The following is a 14,272-nucleotide window of genomic DNA, read 5'->3' as shown; positions in this document are numbered from 1 at the left end:
AAGCTGTTGAGCAGGGTACAAAATTCTAATAATGAAAAATGTCAACCTGAAGCCAGGAGCAAGAGAATATTTCCAAATGAGTGCTGAACAGTTTCATTCCTCCAACCCAGATCTATGCCCCAATTCAGCACGAAGTAGCTAGATCGGTTGTTGCCCCAAATCCCTCAAGAATAAGGAACGACCAAGGAATAGGGGAATTGAAACTGGTAAACAGTTAGGCATTGATGATTAAGTAGCTGGGAACTAAAACTTTTTTTCCTTTTTGCAATTACTGATTACAGCTTTTAGCTGTTTAACCACCCATGGTTAACTACTCTGTTTAGGCAATATGCTCTCTGACTCCCACTAGGCTCCTATAGATAGCATCTCCATGGAGCCTGGGTCACCATCGTAATGGATGTGTGAGCTGTTTTTCAGGAATTAGATCCCCTTTGTCCACTCCAGGCTGATTGAGATCACGAGCTCATCAACAGGGCCCATGCAGGTGTCTGATAAGCAACCATTCGACGTCAAGAGGCTAAAAACTCCACCCTCAGATGATGCTCACACCGCCATTTTGTGAACATGGGTCCTATGAAGAGGCGTGGAGTCTGATTACGCTTGCGCAGATCGTCAATTACCTCACCTCTCCTCACCTCCAATCCCCTCTCTCCACGTTTCAGACCACCTTGCCCCCATCCCATAAATATCCCTGAGTCCCTATTTTCGGGGAAGTGGATTTGAGACTCATGCTCCCGCTTCCTCACATGGCTGCCTTGTAACTAAACTCACGCTCTGTTGCAATCTTGCCATCTTGGTGTTTGGCTTTCCGGGTGGCAGGCAAAAATGAACCTGGTTCAGTAACACGTTGTTGGGGAGAATGTAAAATGGGACATCCTCTTTAGAAAACTGCTGGGCAGTTGCATAAAAAACTAAACATCTACAGGGGCGGGCCCCGTGGCCGAGTGGTTAAGTTTGCACGCTTCACTTTGGCGGCCCAGGGTTTCACTGGTTCGGATCCTGGGCGCGGACATGGCACCGCTCATCAAGCCACGCTGAGGTGGTGTCCCACATGCCACAACTAGAAGGACTCACAGCTAAAACATAGGACTATGTACTAGGGGGATTTGGGGAGAAAAAGCAGAAAGAAAAAAATTAAACATCTACATACCCTTTGACTCAACAATTCCACTCCTTTACCCAAGAGAAATAGAAACTCAGGTCCACAAAAAGATTTGCATGAGAATGTTCATAGCTTAATACTAGACCCAAACTGAAGACAACCCAAATGTCCATCAACAGGAAAATGAAGAAACAAATTACGGTGTGGTTATATAATGAAAGACTACTCATCAGTGAAAAGAAACCGGGGGCTGGCCCCATGGCTGAGTGGTTAAGTTCGCACGCTCCACTTCAGTGGCTCAGGGTTGCAACAGTTGGGATCCTGGGCGCAGACATCAGGCTACGCTGAGGCAGCATCCCACATGCCACAACTAGAAGGACCCACAACTAAAATATACAACTATGTACTGGGGCGATTTGGGGAGAAAAAGCAGAAAGAAAAAAAAAAGATTGGCAAGAGTTGTTAGCTTAGGCGCCAATCTTTAAAAAAAAGAAAAGTAAAGAAACAAATTACTAATACAGACAACATGGTTGAATTTCAAGAAGAATACGTTGAATGAAAGAAGCCAGACTCAAAAAAGTACATACTGTATGCTTTAATTTATATTAAGCTCTAGCACGGGCAAAACTTATCTTGGGGGATGGAAATGGGGACAGTGGTGGCCTGGGGGGGAGGTGGGATTCATTGGGAAGGGACTTTTCTGACCGGCTGGAAATATTCTCCTTCTTGGCAGGGGTGTGAGTTACAGGAGTGTTTTCATTTGTCAAAACTCATGAGATTGCGTGTTTAAATTCTGTCTGTGAATTTCATTGAACGTAAATTATACCTCTGAAAAAAAAGGTAATTGCAATTATCAGAATAGGGGAATTTACTGCATACGGAGACAGGCCCGGTAACTTCCTTGAAGCTGTGATGTGCAAGAGCAGGGAGAAAGTGAGATTTCAAAGTCCTTAAGAAGACGACAAACAGTGCAATGTGGGATGGGGTAGGGGGGAGAACCCAATGCGCAAATGTTAGCTTTTTATGGTGGAGACTTTCCGACGCTAAGTATCGGACGTTCCCTTTGTGCCTGCAGCTTTCATCTTTGTGTTTTCGCATTTAATTTCATCTCACAGCGACTCTTCCATATCAGCGTTTTGGCTCCCATTTTACAAGTAAGGAAACGGCGGTCCAGGGAGGTCAAAGGAATTGCTCAAGGCCAACGACGAGGACGCAGAGGGAGCCAGGTTTCAGGAGGCATCTTTGGTGTCAGTTTCCCGAAATATAACCTGGAGCAGAAACCGCAGCCTCTCCAGGTTGGGAGGGCTGGAGCGAAGGAATGTTCTAGGAACAAAAGAAGGGCTGGGCCGGCGCGCGCGCACCTCCCACCACCCTGGGCGCCGGGCTCCGGGTCCCCAGGGACAGCGGGCCGGGGGTGGGGGCGCCGAGGCCTGGCTCCGCTCGGCTGAGTCAGCGGCTCCCAAGCCCCGGGCGGGTCGGCTCGAGAACAAAGAGAGTCCGCGGGGCTGCGGGGCGGGGCCCGATGGGGCTCGGGGAGTGGGGACGGGGCTCCACTCTGGGGACGAGGGGCGGGGAGCGGCGGGTCTGGGAGGGACCTGGTCGGGGACGCCAGGCGGTAGGAGGGGGCCCGCGGGGCGGGGCGGGGGGGCCGGATGCTGAGTCCCAGGCCCGGCTGGCTCCCGGCGGGTCCAGCAGCCGCCCACCCCCGAGCCCTGGAGCAGTCATTCCCCGGCGTGGATCCTGTTTCTTCCGTGAAACGACGGCGATCGGTCTCGTTTCGCAGGGTCCTCGGAGAGTGGGTTGGGAGAACGAAGGGGAAGAGGAAGGCTTGCTCGTCATCGTCTTAACGAACACAGAGTTTGCACTTGCTGGAAAAACTGTGCTCAGAGCTGTACTAATGCTTTCGCGCACGGATTTTCGTTTATTTCACACTAACGGTCCCGTAAAATAGGTACCGTGATCATCCCCATTTCACAGCTGAGAAAACTGAGGCTCAGAAGAGCGCGCGCGGCATGCCCATACGAACACAGCCGGTAAGTGGCAGAAGCAGGACTTACACCTGGGGTCTGACAGCATTTTTGGAATCTTTCTCACCCTAATGCACACGCTCTGAACCACTGGGTGATTACTGCCTAATTATTTATTCAGTCATTCGTTCAAAGGATGTGTATTGATCACCTTCTCTGGGGTAGGTCCTGTGCCGGAAGGACGTGGGTGTAAGGAATGCAGTGTAGGTCACAGCTCCCACAGAAATGAAGCTGCAGTCTAAGTGGAAGGTAGTGAACAATTAATGACCAGAATAGTTACTCAGTTAAACCTGTGATGTGCACTTTGGTGGAAAAGTACGGGGAACTGTAAGAATAGTGTTTTCTGGGCGATGAGGGCCTGTTACCTGTCGGGTTCTATGCTAAACCCTTTCTGATCTGACCTGGGTCTCCTAGAGCAGGCTTATTTGAACATCGTGTTGTAAGGGCTCGAGAGGAGTTTCCAGGGGTCCGTCTCTCAGCATCCCTCAGTCCTCTTTTCCATGTGGCCCAGCAAGAGAGCTACAGACAGGCCTAGGCTTTCGTTGACTTTACAGCTCTCGGTCCCAGAAGAAGGGAGAGCATCTTTCCCGATGGCTTCAGCCTTAGAAAACCATCTTGGGACTGTCTCCCCTAAACTCTCAGTTGTCCTAAACTCTTGCAAAAGCTGAATCCTAAAGCCAGGGATTAACTAAGCCTACAGCAGTAACTACTTTTCTTTTATAACAGCCGTTGAACTTAATGCCTGTACCATTTGGCTCCAAATAAAGCATTGTTTGTCATGTTCTAGGTTATGACGACACTGACAGGGATTGACCCAGCTCCTCCCTATCTTGGGCTGGGGGTAGGCGCATGGATATACAACTTATTCATTCAACAAATATTTGCTGAGTTTTTGTTATGCGCTAGGTAAAGCTATCTGGTGAGTGGAACAGATTCCAGTCTTGCCCTCATGGAAACTTACCATCTGGTGGGGAGGCTGATAATAGGCACTAAACATAAATGAGTGTATAATTATACTTGGGAGTAGTGCTGTAAAGAAGGGTAGGGTGCTCCTGAGGCTTCTAAGCAGAGGCTCTGGCCTTGTCTGGAAGGTCAGCGAAGACCCCCTCAGTGGAATGTTTGATGTAAGATATGAAGGATGAATAGGTTAATTAGGCAAAATAGGAGAAAGAGCATTTTAGACAGAGGAATTTGCATGTGCAAAGGTCCTGGGGTGGAATAGAGCATGGTATATTCAAGGACTTGGAAAAAGGTCAGCATGGTGAGTGCAAACAAGAATGAGGACTGGCATGAGATGAGGCTGAAGAGGTGGTCAGAAGCTGGTGGATTTTCCCAAAGCTTACAGTCTGAGGAGACAGGAGGTGTGTACACAGGCTAATAAGGACAATGTCTATCATTTTTTGCATAATTAAATGAGGCGATGTGTGAAAGGGCATAACGGTGCCTGGCACACAGCACACACTCAATAAATGGTAGCTTCTAATATTATTCACTGAACTGTGAAATTCCTAGAGGCCAGGCATTTCTTCCCTGTGTCCATAGGCCATCTATGGAGGCAGAGGACCCTGCAAATGTTTGTGACCCAAGCTGGAAAGGCTGGCCTTCAATCTGTGTCCCAGAAAAGGAGGGGGAAAAAAAGAGCACTTCTGTGTAGGAGGGTACAGGCCAGGGCCAGGAGGCAGGAATGCAGTTCACTGATTTGGGGGAGGGGCAAGAGACCTCGAGGCTGGTGGAAAGCCCAGTGGGTTTGCTGGTCATTGGTTGCCTCCCCAGCATCCATCCCTGGCCTGATTTTTATTCAGAGATTCAGTGGTTCCTCTCCCACTTAGACAGTGTGATGAGGATGATGACATCCTCAGCATCAAGGATGAAGTGAGCACATGACCTGGCTTGGCCAATCTTTATATAACATTCTCTTGGCTGTGGTGATTGGCTCACACCTGGGCACGTGATCTACACTGGTCCAATCAGAATGGGTTTCGGGAGTTAGGCCAGCCTGATGAGGATGGGGCTGTAGCATCCCACAGACATGAGTGCTGTCTGAGAGCTGAGCCAATCCAGAGGCCTTGTTGCTGAGAGATGATAAGCAAGAAACCAGTCCCTGGTGACATCTCTTGAGCACCTGCAGCCCGGGCTGTTCTTGGGCTGTTCAGCTATGGGGCCAGTCACTGTGCTTCCACTGGTGGGCATTAGGCTTTCTGTCACTTGGCTACTGGGGTTGGAAAATTGGTGAGAGCAGTCTGGGAGGGGCCTGGATGTTGGTCCATCCTGTTTTTCGATAGAGGAGATGAGTCAGCCTCATGCTATGTCTTTTTTTGACCCACAACACAGGCACAGGCATGTGGAGGGGGAGACAAGGGCACACAGTGCAGAGGGACCAGCATGAGAGGAGCAGGCAGTGGAAGGGTAAGGGCTGAGACAATTGAAGAGACCTTGATGGGGACAATTTTGTGGAGAATGGCCTGGGTCCCTGAATAACTACAAGGAGCAGAGCTGCCCACCCACCTGGACTATTCACAAGGAGACTGCCACGTGAATAGACATATACTTCCCTGTTCTTTAAGCCACTGCATTGCTGGGCCTCTATGTAAGAGCGATCTGGCCTTCCACCAACTAGTTCATTCTCCCTGATGTCTAGTGAGCTCCTTCCCATCCTTTGAGGCTCAGCTCAAATGTCACCTCCTCCATGAAGTCCTCTCTGAACTCACCCAGAAGAACGATCAGTTCTCCTCACTATGTGTTTCAAGGTTGTATGCCCAAGCCCCTCCTACAGGCCTCTGTTACAGGCCACATATGATTCTAATGTGCTCCAGTTGTGTGGAGGGTGCCTCCCCCATTGGACTGTGACCCCCTCAAGGGCGGGGATTGTGACCCCAGGTTGTGATGGATCGTTTGATTCCTCTGTTCATACTCTCTGGAGGTCCGTCTTGCATGTCTGCAAAATCTGGGGGGTGCAGTGGGGGGTGGGTCTTCGATTCCTAGGGTCAGCTAGGAATCAGAGCCTGTTCATGTTGAGTAACTTCCGTTCACGGGAGCCTCTCCGTCCTGTTCTGCCGTCTCTGGAACACATTTTGTTAAACCAGATTTAGAACGCAGCCTCTTCCTCTGACTTCCACAAATCCTCCTCGCACAGGTAGCAGACTTTGTTGAAGATTTGGTGGTGATGGGGAGAGGGTTTTAACATCTAAAGTTGGTCTCTGTTTTATTCTCTTTCTCAGCAATTTGTGAGTTTCCTTCATAGGACTTATCACTATTTGTAATTATTTTATTTATCTGTCTTTTAACTTTTTTTGCTTTCCTCCACTAGATTGTAAGTCGGGATGGATCTTACACGCCATCATTAGTAATGCTCTGCACTGGTAGGTGCTACGCAGGGAACCGTTGAATGAATGAATGTGAATATGGGACATCCATCTTGAAAGCTCCTCTTTGCCTGGGACATTTTCATCCTGCTCACCCCCTTGAAGTTTCCCAGGCCTTGTCCCTGTCCCTTTTCTCACCTTTTTTTTTTTTTTTTTTTACCAGTTTGTCCCATGGGAACTCCAAAATTCTTCACACCCCATTGTGCAGAACATTTCTCATTCTTTCCCGTCCCGACTTCCAAACCCGTCTGCAAACCCAACCCCCTCAAGGAATTCAGAAGACACAAGAGGCCTCTGTAGTAGGGTCAGGTGCTGGCCTAGTGGCGCAGCAGTTAAGTTCACATGTTCTGCTTCGGTGGCCCAGGGTTTGCTGGTTTGGGTCCCGGGTGTGGACCTATGCACCGCTTGTCAAGCCATGCTGTGGCAGGCGTACCACACATAAAGTAGAGGAAGATGGGCATGGATGTGAGCTCAGGACCAATCTTCCTCAGCAAAAAAAAAAAAAAAAAAAAAGGGGGAGGATTGGTGGCAGATGTTGGCTCAGGGCTAATCTTCTAAAAAAGAAGTAAATAAATAAATAAAAAGATAGGGTCAGTATTTCTTCCTCTTGAATCTGAGCTGGCTGGTGGCTGCTTTGACAAATGGACTACGGCACCAGTTCCAAACATAGCTTTTAAGAGGACTGGCAGTTTCCACCTTGGTCTCTTGGAGCTCTGAGTCACCACGTAAAACCCCAATGATCCTGCTGAAGAGACCATGCAGGAAGACCCTGACACTACTTGGAGAGGGGTCCAGCTGAGCTCAGTCTAACTGCTGATGCCACCAAGGCACCAGGCATGTGAGTGAAGCCTCATGGGTGTTTTGACCTCTCTGGACCAGACAAGCCAACCACTAAATATTGCCAAGGGACCCCAGTTGACACCATATAGAACAGAATAACCCAACTGAGCCCTGCCCAAAGTCTTGACCCACAAAGTTGTGAGATATATTAAAATGTTTTAAGCCACTAAGATAGATCATCGGAACAGAGGGAAAAAGCCCCCTCGGCAGCCGGACCAAGGATGCTGGCTGGACAACCACTAGGACTCAGAAGGGCAAGGCAGATGATGCTCTGGTGGGAAAAGGAAAGCAGTGAGAGCCTCATTTGCACCCTAGCAGGGCTGTGGCTGGAGGGACAAACAGTCACTGGCCACCTCACCTCTCCTTGGCTGGCCCAAGCTAAGCAGTCCTCGGTGGTCCATGGCATTGACCTCACAACAGGGGTGTTGATTTATCTCACACTGACGACACGGGACAGAAGAGACACATATTTGAGTTCCTACCGTATGCAGGCACAGCGATGCACATCTTTATAAACCCAGAGCAACCCAGAGAGAGAGATGGAGAACTGAGGCTCAGAGAGTGAAAGTGATGTGCCCTTGGGACAGAGCTGGGACTGAAGGCTAGGCTGCCTGGCTCCAAAGCACCCGGTGTGGAAGCTTGGCCTGGCCATGTCAGAGGGGTTAGAGGGCCTTGAAGACCTCATGGTGGCAGCGACCACAGCACCCAGTGGGGCTGAGTGGGTGGTCACCAGCATGTGTGCATTAACCCTGGAGCTGGTCCCCCTGCCAGGATGAGGTCTCGTATGCCTTTCCCAGGGAGAAGAGGGTGGGGGATGTGGGGAGCCCAGGTACCCTAAAACCCAGGAAATTAGGCCAATGGGTCTTTTTTTTGAGGAAGATTAGCCCTGAGCTAACACCTGCTGCCAATCCTCCTCTTTTTGCTGAGGAAGCCTGGCCCTGAGCTAACATCTGTGCCCATCTTCCCATACTTTATATGTGGGACGCCTACCACAGCATGGCTTTTGCCAAGCAGTGCCATGTCCTCACCCGGGATCCGAACCGGCAAACCCCGGGCCACCAAAGTGGAACGTGCGCACTTAACCGCTGTGCCACAGGGCTGGCCCAGGCCAATGGTTCTTACTGTGCCAGTGGAGAGCATGGGTGCTGCAGGATGCAGCAGAGAAGCAGAATCTCAGCAGGTGGGGCCGAGGGCTTTAGAGTCAGAGACTGGGAGTCCAGGCCCTGCTGTATAACCTGGTGGGAAAGGGCGCTTTGCCTCACCATGCCTTAATTTCCCCCTTAGTAAGAAGGGAATAAGCACAACACCTACCCTGCTGTTCACTCACTCACTCACTCATTCATTCATTCATTTGCTTACGTATTCAACCAACATCTGTTAAGCACCAACAGGACCAGGCAGGATCCCTAAGGTGCCAGCCCAGCAGTAGCGTGCGCATGGAGTCCGGACCCCTAGCCAGGACTTGCAGGCCACAGGGGATGGAAGGATGATCGTCCTCAGACCCGGAACAGTTCCTTTCCCTTCCAGGGACTCTGCTTTCACTTCTAGGCAACAGGAGTGCTTATCACAGGGGAGGCTTCGAGAGAATTCCTGGGCCCCAGGGCAAAGGCTGCAGGGAGGTGAGCAGATGCTGGGGTGGAGAGAAGGCGATGGGCTGGCTCTCTGGGCCGAGCTCTGTGATAGTGAGAGGGGCCCTTTGCCCCTGCCATCCCCAGGGGGCAGGCTGGCGCTGCAGAGGCCGAGGGAAGGAGTGTGGGGCTGGCAGGAAAGTCTCAGCAGCCGCCAGAGCTCGCCCAGCCCAGGGTTGCCTCTGTGAACCCATGCGGGGTTGGAGCTGAGACTCAAGGCCCTCCAGACTGCTCCAGGATGTGGTCTGGCGGGGAGGCCTCAGGCCACCCAAACAGAGTAAGAGTTCTTCCTCTCTGTACAGCTTTGACACTTTCCAGAGCCCTGCTCCCACCCTCTATGGCCCTGAGGCACACAGTATTAGGGTCAGTGTACAGATGGGAATACTGCGGCTCGGAGCAGCAGGCTAACCTGCCTGAAGTGACCTTTTAAACCTAGACAAGAAATCGCCTTCCTGGTCACTCCCCATGCTCTGTCTCATCCCACCCCTCCCATCTCCCCCCCCCCCCCCACCTCCTCCCACTCCCAGCGTCCCATTTACCCTCTTCCTGGGGCCCTGAAGCCTCCCCACGCCCATCCACGGTGATGTGGGAGCCGGCACCTATCAGGAGGGGTGAGGTGCCAGGGAAGGGCTGGGGTTCCGAGGTGCACAGACTCCAGGGGAATCCTCCTGTATAACTCTGGCTCCAGGCAGGCAGAGGTGACCCCTTCCTGTGTCCAAACATCCCCCCCTTCTCCCGCAGCCCCTCCACCTCCTCACACACAAACGTCTGGAGGCGTTTCATATTTGACATCCCCTCCCCCAAGGGAGGCAACCGAGCTTCTGAGAAATTATTATACTTGGCCGAGATTACCCAGTTCGTAAGTGGCAGAGCCGGGACACAAACCCTGGTCTGTCTGACTGCAGAGTCCGTGACCTTTCCGAGGTCGATTCCAAGAAAGGAGAGCGGGAAGGAGAGCTCTGGCCGGGCAGCAGGATGTCAGGATGTCCAGGCATCCGGGAGGACGTGGGCCCGGGGGCGCCCGGTGGGCGGGGCCGGCTGACTGGCAGGGGCTGGTCTCCCCCGGTCTGGGCGTCCGGAGGCAGCGCAGGGGCAGCGCCTGCCAGCAGGTGCCGCTGTGTCAGCCCCTCTCAGGGTTCGGACCGAAGGAGGTAGCGGGAGATGGTCAAGAGCAAGCGGACGATTGTGAAAACAAGGGAGAGACAGTAGCGGAAGCCCGGGGGCTGCACCTGGGCCGGAGATGGCGGGCGGGACGAAGGGGGTCACTTACGACAAGTGCCCCGCCGGGCGCTCGGCACCCAGGAGTCGTCTTCCCACTTTCCCACCTGTGAAATCTTCCTGAATTTCTCTACGCCTCAGTTTCCCCATCTAAAAGTGGGAATACAGCAGCTGCTTCACAGGGTCGTTGTGAGGATTAAGACTTACGTAAATCTGGCACGTCGTAAGGACTCAGGTGAGCGTTTAATGTTGACTATTTCCTCCCAATCAGCAGCAGCCTGCCCCGCTGGCGTCCCGGGGCTGTATTTCCCACACCCTCACAAATCCCCCGGTGGCACCAAGGCCCCTCCCTGGACACAGGGCAGGATGCCCAGAAGGTGGACAGAGACGTACGCAGGGAGTGTTCGTCTGGACGGTGACTGGGTTTGGAAGTCAGCATCCTTGGCAGGTGACATCACTGTTTCCTTGTCTGTGAAATAGGTGACAAGGGCAGTGAAGGAGCCAGCAGCGTATGTGAACCCCCAGCCCAGAGCCCGGGACAGTAGCTGCAGGAATTTCGGTGCTGGCATTGGGGGGTTGGGAGCCCTGCTCCCTCACACCTCACCAGCCAGTTTGTGATTCTGAATCTGATGTTTGGGGGCCTCTGATGGCAGAAGGGGCCCTGGTGCTCCTGCAGTATTTCTGAAAGCCAGAGAGCCACCCCGTATTTCAGTGGGAAGAGGTTGCTCCAGCCGACAGAAGAGTCTCTGTTCTGGGCTGGAATCATTGACTGTCCAGGAGGTCAGGAGGCGAGACGGGCCCCCCAGAGCTGGCACAGCTGTCTTTGGCAACGGGAAACAAATTAATTATTAATCACTGCTCTGCTTTTTAAAATTGGACCTGGGGGCCGGCTTGGTGGTGCAGCGGTTAAGTGCGCATGTTCCGGTTGGGCGGCCCGGTGTTCGCAGGTTCGGATCCTGGGTGCAGACATGGCGCTGCTTGTCAAGCCATGCTGTGCTAGGCGTCCCAGGTATAAAGTAGAGGAAGATGGCACGGATGTTAGCTCAGGGCCAGTCTTCCTCAGCAAAAAGAGGAGGATTGGCAGCAGTTAGCTCAGGGCTAATCTTCCTCAAAAAGAAAGAAAGAAATTTAAAATAAATAAAATGGAACCTGGATGGGGGTGGTAATTTAACAAGTTGGGAGACACTGACCTTGTTTATGTCCCTCCCTTCACCCCAACACCATCTTACAGGCAGAGACACTGAGGCCCTGGTTTGGAGCCTAAAGATGGCAGGACACTTTACCCAAAGTCTCACTTGTCCCCCTCGATGACTTTACCCTCTTTATTTCCTCTGTCGAGAGCAGTGGTTCTCAAGTGGGGGCAAGGTTGGTCCTCAGGGACACGTGGCAACGTCTGGAGACAGTTTTGGTTGTCACTCCTGGGGCTGGGGGCGCATCCTGCGAGTAGGGCCCAGGGATGTGCTGAACGTCGTAGAGCGCACAGGACGCCCCCCACAACCAGGAATGATCTAATCCGAATGGGGATAATGCTGTTTGGGAAACTCTGGTCTGGAGCGCTCCATGCCCTTCCCTCTGGGTCACCCCAGGAGGCCCCCCCTGAGTCCCCACCTGGGAGAGGCAGCTCGCTCATCCATGTAGACCCTGCAGCCACCATCTGTCCTAACGGGGGGCTGGTCGTGCTGCCTCTAAGCAGAGCTCTCTGGGCAAACGGGACTGGACTGATGTTCAATAAATGCTTGTTGGCTTGAGACACAAGGTGGCGCCTGTCTTTCTGTTGACCCCTTGCTTCCATGAGGCTGGTGGCTCCTCCAGGACTGGAGTGTGTGAAAGACCCACAGCCTCTTTGTCCTTGCCACAGAGGTAGCAGGCTTCCTGTCACTCCAAACGTGCAAGTCGAGGCTGCAGGACCACCTACCAGTGCAGATGTAGCAATTTACATGCTGTGCAACCTTGGGCATGGTACTTAACCTCTCTGAGTTTTGCTTTCCTCATTTATGAACTGGAGATCACAATAGGAACCACTTTGTAGGGTTGTTGTGAGGATCAAGTCAGACCGCCCCTCCACAGTGCTTTGCATGGCGCCTGGTGGATGGCAGGTGCTCTGAAACGTTGCCTATTACTATTATTAGGAGACAGAAGCAGCAATGGAGTTTGCACTAAATAATATCAAGGGTCCTTCTACCTCTGAGATCTGCAAACGTGCCAGGCTCTCTCACACCTCTCTGCCTTTGAACCCGCTGCTCTTTTGGCCTGGCGTGCTGTTCTCTTCACACACGTCTTCTAAACACCCTCCTCTTCATTCTTCAAGTCTCAGTCCAAGTGCCGCCTCTTCTATGAAGCCCCCCTCGATTGCCCCTTCTCCTGTGCGTCACTGTGACTCTCCACCACATGCTGGCATCAGACCGCCACTACAGCATCTATTCTGGTTTTTGTATTAAATTTTTTTTGTACTAAATTTCCCCCCCATCCAGTCTGAAGGCTCCACCCCCACCCTTCCCCCCCCCCCCCCCACACACAGGGACAGGGACTAGGTCAGATCCGTCTTTGCAGCCCAGCACCAGAACACAGACATGTGGAGGTGGCGATAAACATCCATGGAAGGAACCCATTGGGTCTGATTATAGGTGGTCCTCCAGCAGGCTTCTTCCATAAATATTTATCAATTGTCTCCCCCATGTCCCCGAAACCATGCATTCTCCATTGATGAACAGATCAGATCATCTTTTTCCCAGGGCGCCAAGTTTTTTTTCTGTCTTTCTTTCTTTGTTTTGGTGAGGAAGACTGGCCCTGAGCTAACATCCGTGCCCATCTTCCTCTATTTTGTATGTGGGACACGTACCACAGCATGGCTTGACAAGCGGTGTGTAGGTCTGCACCCGGGATCCGAACCCATGAGCCCCGGGCTGCCAAAGTGGAGTGTGTGAACTTAACCACGATGCCATCAGGCCGGCCCAGTTTTCAGCTTTTGAATCTACAAGGTCACAGGGAAGAGTGGAGGGCAGGAGAGTGACAGTCCATTTCTTCTAAGGACCTGTTTTGTTTCTCAAAAATAACATAAGAGTATTATAACAATAATCAGAGTCCCTGTAGTGGTTTTGAAGTATGTCTACAAAGTCTTTGACAATCTTTCCCTCAAAAAGTGGAGACTAATTGCTTATCCCTTCAGTGTGGACTGGACTCAGCAACTCACTTATTTTTTTTTTCTTTTGAGGAAGATTAGCCCTGAGCTAACTGCTGCCAATCGTCCTCTTTTTGCTGAGGAAGACTGGCCCTGAGCTAACATCCTCCTCTACTTTATACGTGGGACACCTACCACAGCATGGCCTGTCAAGCGGTACCATGTCCGCACCCGGGATCCGAAGCGGTGAACCCCGGGCCGCCGAAGCGGAGTGTGTGCACTTAACCGCTGCGCCACCGGGCTGGCCCCAGCAACTCACTTCTAATCAACAGAGTGTGGTGGAAGTGATGGTGTGTGACTTCTGAGCCCAGGTCTTCCCAGTCTCCTCTCTCTTTCTTGGGTCACTTGCTCTGAGGCATGCTGGTTCCCATGCTGTGAGCACACCTAAGCAGCCCAATGGGGAGCTCCAGGTCAAAAGGCACCGAGGCCTCTGCCAACAGCCGGGTGATGAAGCCATCTTGAAAGTGGATCCTCCAGCCGGCCAAGCCTCCACACACCTGCAGCCCTGGCCTAAGTCTTAACCGCAAGCTCGTGAGACACCGCGGCCAGCACCACCCAGCTAAGCTGCTCTGGAATTTCTGCCCCACAGAAACTGTGGGGGATGGTGTTTGTTGATTTAAGCCGCTGGGGTTTGGGGTAATTTACTACGCAGCAGTAGAAAACTAAGAGTCCCCCAGTCCTAGAGCAGTGGTTCTCAACCCTGGCTGGGCACCGGTATTCCCCACGAGGCAGTGTGTGTTCAGTGGCTAGAGAATGAGCCCAGTGGTCAGAGTGGCTGGGTGTAAACTCTGATTGTGCCACTTGCCAATTGTGTGACTTTGGGTAAGTGACTTACCCTCTCCCAGCTTTAGTGACTCCCCCTATAAGGCGGTGTTAACAGAACTTACCTCCTTAGGACTGTTAGGAAGACCAAACAA

This window comes from Equus caballus, chromosome 2 (genome assembly GCF_041296265.1).
Source record: "Equus caballus isolate H_3958 breed thoroughbred chromosome 2, TB-T2T, whole genome shotgun sequence".
NCBI lineage: Eukaryota > Metazoa > Chordata > Mammalia > Perissodactyla > Equidae > Equus > Equus caballus.
Note: the sequence above shows the minus strand (reverse complement) of the source record.